The sequence below is a fragment of the Scardinius erythrophthalmus genome (assembly GCF_964197995.2).
Source record: "Scardinius erythrophthalmus genome assembly, chromosome: 14".
Taxonomy (NCBI): Eukaryota; Metazoa; Chordata; class Actinopteri; order Cypriniformes; family Leuciscidae; genus Scardinius; species Scardinius erythrophthalmus.
The window spans coordinates 38,808,513-38,814,549 of NC_138234.1; the positions used below are offsets into that span (position 1 = coordinate 38,808,513).

The following is a 6,037-nucleotide window of genomic DNA, read 5'->3' on the forward strand; positions in this document are numbered from 1 at the left end:
TGATTGGTCTACTCTGCTCTGATTGGTCAGATGACCCAGTCTGTTGTGATTGGTCTACTCTGCTCTGATTGGTCAGATGGTCCAGTCTGTTGTGATTGGTCTACTCTGCTCTGATTGGTCAGATGACCCAGTCTGTTGTGATTGGTCTACTCTGCTCTGATTGGTCAGATGACCCAGTCTGTTGTGATTGGTCTACTCTGCTCTGATTGGTCAGATGGTCCAGTCTGTTGTGATTGGTCTACTCTGCTCTGATTGGTCAGATAGTCCAGTCTGTTGTGATTGGTCTACTCTGCTCTGATTGGTCAGATGACCCAGTCTGTTGTGATTGGTCTACTCTGCTCTGATTGGTCAGATGACCCAGTCTGTTGTGATTGGTCTACTCTGCTCTGATTGGTCAGATGACCCAGTCTGTTGTGATTGGTCTACTCTGCTCTGATTGGTCAGATGACCCAGTCTGTTGTGATTGGTCTACTCTGCTCTGATTGGTCAGATGGCTCAGTCTGTTGTGATTGGTCTACTCTGCTCTGATTGGTCAGATGAGCCAGTCTGCTGTGATTGGTCTACTCTGCTCTGATTGGTCAGATGACCCAGTCTGTTGTGATTGGTCTACTCTGCTCTGATTGGTCAGATGGCTCAATTTGTTGTGATTGGTCTACTCCACTCTTCTCTGATTGGTCGATCGCTTACAGCGGTGTAAAAAAATGAAACAATTATATTTTTTTATAAATTCTCTATTTTTGTTCATCCATTGAAATTCAAAAAGTAGATAAAGACATCGCAACATCCGTATGAACCAAGCGGTTTAATTCAAGTCTTCTAAACAGAGACAATCACTTTATATGATGAACAAATTTAATTTATGCTTTTATTTATTTTTATTCACATATATATGGTAAACATGTTCGTTCGCGCAGGAACCAATGAGCTTTGTTCTCACGTCAAGCATTCATGTTGAGCCTCTCTTCCACTGTTTACTTCTCTGAATGAAAATGAACAAAAGTCACATGGGTTTGAAATTAGGGTGCCTAATAAAGGGTGTCTAAACAATGACAACATTTTCATTTTGGGGTGAGCTAGGTGAACTGTCCTGATATGAAAAATGAAATGTGAAAGTGAAATTTCCCACACAGAGGTTTGTGATTTCCAGGGTTTTCGCATTTTGAGAAAAGAAATACTTCTCTTACACTCAGTGAGGAAGTAAGAGTTTGCACAGAAAAAACTCCCTTTTTCCCACACAGGGAGTAACAGGTCAGGTGCTGTCTGTGCACGCTTACTCAAAGCTCAAACAGTTTATGAGTCTCTATAGAAACAGTGCAACACATAACAGACATGGCCTTCATCACTAAGCCTGGAGTGATATCAGAATGTTCCTTTCCTCACTTTATAAGCAAGGAGATACAGTGAAGGTTCACACAGACAGACACAAACAACCCTGGCTGATCTAAAACTCAGTGTAACACACATTACACTAGTTTCTCTGGGACCAAAACCCAGCTGTGTTAAATGTTAAGTTTTATAATTAATAGTTTGAAATATCAATTTCTGCAGTCCAGAAACATCTCGAGGACCTTCAGGCCATGGTCTCGTTGAGACAAAGTTTAATATGCAACAGCATTTCCACATACAGCCTTTGAGTTTCTTTTGAAAATGCCATAAAAATTCCCTTTGGTTATTTTTATGAAGCTTGGCCTGAAGAAATTCATCTGAAATGTTCGTCTAGCACTGATTGCAAATGAAGAAAATGTTAGTTAGTACTGTAATCTATTACATATTCTAGGTATAATCTGAGTACTTTTTGATTACTTTTGAACTAACTCGTTTATCTCATTGATTTAAATAGGAAAATCTTGTACCAGATTGACATAAAAATATTGTTTCAGTTCTTAACAACATGATGCACATTAAATATTACATTATGTCAGGGTTTCCCAAGCACGTTTGTAAGTTGATGAAGAGCTAATAATTAATTAAATCATAAAAATTGAAAAGATAAAAAATAAGGGAGAATCATTACATTTTTAAATAATTTACTTCCATTATATGAATAATATTTAATCCATTAAAAAAGTAACTGTTTGTAAGTGTTTGAAAACATTACAAGTGCACTAATTTAATCATCCAGATTAGCCTACATGTGATCAGTTTTTACGAGTAACCAGCACAGTGTTTTATATGACGCGAGTGCCAAATTGCAACTTTGAATATATAGATGCTCCCTATTTAGAGTGCCAAATGAGTTTTTACCATGCCAAAAAAAAAACATTTTACCATACGTTTTTATGGTCTTCCGACTCCCAAACTGAAAAAAGAGATACATGTGTATCTTCTATCAAATATATAGTTGGTTCCTCCTTTATTTACTGAAAACAATACATGTTAGTCATAGTTTTGTGACAAATGAGTTTCCCTTCCAAGTTCTGACCGAGGCTGAAAGTGGAACAGATGGGAAAGGCCTTGAAACATGGGAAGTGAGTAATTGGAAATGTAGGGTTGTAGAGTGGAGTCGCGTTACTGAATCAGATTCTCTTACAGCTGTTGAGCGGCTCAGTTTGCAGAACCTCCTGTTCTTCTCACATACTCACTCTTTTCTGCTTTAGCTAAAGTCCACTCCCTCATGTCCTGTGGCGTGTAAACCCGGATTGCCTAATCCAGTCGTCAATCATCAATTATTAAGTTTTGTTGACACTGTTGGAATGGATTATGTGTCTGTCAGCTGTCAGTCATTGAGTGAGGATGGGAAAAGAAGTAGAATATCTCATTCTGATCAAATGCAATTGTCGGTATTGGAAAAAAAAACACTGTGCCTCAATTGTATTCCTCCACATTTGGCCTTAAGCTGTTCTCTAGTGTTTGTCCTCCTGCACCTGTTGTCCACGCTGAACTGATCTTGCGGACTGCGGCTCAGCTGTGATAGAAATGCCTGGCATAAGCTGACAGGTGGATTTCTGCCCACATTGCTTGATTGTATCTGTAACGGGCCTTGGCAACTTCAGCCGTGGAAAGTAAGGGACACTCTCAGTGTCTTTTTAGGTGGTTTCTTTACTCTGCATGTGTCACACAAACCATTGTTGGCAGATAAAAACTAAAATCACTTTAAGCAAAACATTTCACTGGGAGATGATTGTACACGGCAGCTTTTCTTCTGGGTAAGTGATCGCAAACTGAAATTAGACCAATCAGCTGTGAGACAAATGAAGTGACAAATATCTGACTTGAAGTACACATGAACCTTGATCCAAATTCATTTCAGAGACAAAATTTCTTGATTTTGACTGATAATTACTTGTTTTTACAATTAATATTAAGCAGGTTCATTGTGAACCTTCATAAATTATTGAATAAGTTGATTCACATGTCAGATATCTTCTTCTTTTCAAACCTTCAGTGACAATTGCTGGTTATTCCTTTCTTAGATAATGTAAAGTTATAGTTTTACGCTGTTATGAACTCGCGTACTGTACGTCTAGGACAGTGAGTCGTAATTAAATCACAACACACTCATGTTTAACCAAAGTCTATCTTGGAAATAAAGAAGCCATTTCATCATGAGAGGGTTAAAGCCAAAACAGTAAACAGAAAACTTTACTGACGAATTTAAAGCAACACTAAAGATTATTTTTTACCTTAAAATAATGTTTCCAGAATGGTTTCAGTGGTCCATCAACTCGTAACAGGGTGAACGGCTCTTCTGCATTCGCTCTGCGACCCTCTATCGGCTATAACCGCACTATGCAAGTTTGCCAGATCGGGTCACGGATATGTAGTTTGAATGAGACATAAGAAACTACAAATCTGACTTGCTTTACAGCAAGCGTTACAATAGTCATTATTTTGTTTTTCGTTGTTTCTCATGTCGCAATACATCATACTTTCATGAAATCATGCAACATACTCTACCTTGTCTATGGACATCATTCTTTCCAAAGCCAGTGCTGGATAAACAGCGAACGTGTGTGCGACAGTTGGCTAAATTATTTACGACAACGTTAATGGACAATCCCGCTTCCAACCTGTAGGGGGACCGAAGAGGAAAAGTGCTTTGGTGTTGCTTTAACGTCAACAAAAGACATCTAATTTAAGAAATGTGTTCTCAGGGTGACAAATGAAACAGCAGCAAACAGGCTCGGCAAACCACCAATAACAGAGTAACATAGAAGCACTCAGGTTGAAGTACAAGCATGTCATCTGGAGCGGGAGAGAAGGGAAAACGCTGTGAGGACTTGCCCTGCTTTTATGCTGAATCTTCTCCACCCGACAGCCAATCACAGGCAGCTACTCGTCTCCTGTATTCAAAGACGAAGCAAGAAAAACTCAAGCTGTGTTTCCACCCACCTGTTTTTAGGCAAATTTTGGGAAATCGCTAGATTGGGTAAACCCGGCCCGATCTGGCGGCGATGTGATTTGGCCCTGCAGCTCAGGCTGGACACCTGTACATTCCTCTATCCTGCTTTCGTTACAAATCTGCGGGGACCAATCACAAACTGGCGTATCCACCTGGCGCGCTATTGGTTTAATCCAATTCCTTTTAACCTCTCGACGATGCTCAATGGCTTCTTTAGTTTAGCATACAAATCGCTCGAGTGGGTGCATAACCTGCAAAAACCGCTCGATGCCATTGCTTCTGCAAACCGCTGATCAATGCTCCAAATCAACACGTTTGTTGACACGTTTCCTGCCTGTAGTTTTCGCTGCCGGATCGTTGGTCTGATTGGTTGAAGGACTATCCAATGCGTACAGAGTCATTTGAACTCTGCCCGCTGATCAGGCCTCTTGTGCTGTAGAAATACAGAGCAGACTCCCCAGACTAATGTTCAGTCTTAAAAGATCGAGCTTGGTCAGGTGATAGCCAGACTAGGATATCGCATAAAACAACAGTGGATGTAAACAGCCATAGTATAGGCTTGTGCTGAACTTTACTGTACAGATGGCGCTGTATTAAGCAGTGCATGAAAGTGTTTCTGTTGCTTCATGAAGACGTCTGAAATGTCTGTGTATTTGACAAATATTGCATCTAATCCACTTCGTCTGTGATAAAGTAAGGAAACACTTATAAACACTTTCAATTCCATTTTATTCAATATGTAAATTCACAACTTTGGATGGAAACAGAGATATAATCCTCATCCACAGATGTAATTTAAAAAAGTCAAATAAAGCAAAACAAAAAACTGGATGTAATAATGCGTAGCAAAAGTTCAGTTTAAACAACTCTGTCTCAGTGCATGGCCCAGTCTACGTCCACTTCAAGTGCATTACTGTGTTTTGATTTCTGTTTCTTTCAATCATTTTCTGTGGTGATCAAATGTTCACTTCTTTTGAACCTAGAACATTCAAAAGTGATTTGGAGAAAGCATTTGAGGATGTTTGTATCTGGCAGGCATGTGGTAAAATATAAGGCTTCAAGAAAGGTTTTTAATAACTGATGTCATATTTCTGAGGGCAGAATGTCTGATGGCTGTAAAGGGTGAGGCTCTACAGTCCATGATGTCATGGCTAGTCTTGCTTTGCCAGCATGTTAGTCAGTGCTGTGTGTGTGGGTTTGCGTGCGTGTGGGTGTGTGTGTGTGATTTCAAACATCTATGCATGTTAATAAGTTTATGTAGCAGGCCAGTACCAAGTGTAAACAAATCTTTTCACACACACACACACACACACACTCAGGCACATTACACAGTCTATACTCACAAGCACATGATGCCTCTTCATGGAAAAACATTCTAAGAAAAACATGGGACAAACCAGTGTGCCCGAGTGCTGTCTTTATACATGCATTTAATTCATTATGCAACCTATAATAATTGAATTCTCTAAAGCCAGTTCACAGACACATTCATGTTTAGAGCGAGTGTAAACGAGTAAAGAGTTAGATCAGCTCTGGCTGAGTCAAATAAATTCAAGAGGCCATTTACTGAATATGAACTTTCTACTCTGTACATCGAGAACTCTAATATGAAATACAATTGAAATTAATTTTAAAATTCAGAAAAAAATGAAACAAATAATACCTAGGGAATACCCAGGGAATAAGGAATATCCT

At 39.3% G+C, this 6,037-nt stretch overlaps 1 protein-coding gene across 3 annotated transcripts in view; it reads left to right on the top strand.

Moving 5' to 3' along the window:
* arhgef3 (Rho guanine nucleotide exchange factor (GEF) 3) overlaps positions 1–6,037 on the top strand; it is a 76,623-nt gene that overhangs the window by 3,693 nt on the left and 66,893 nt on the right. The gene's annotated exons all lie outside the window — the stretch shown is intronic.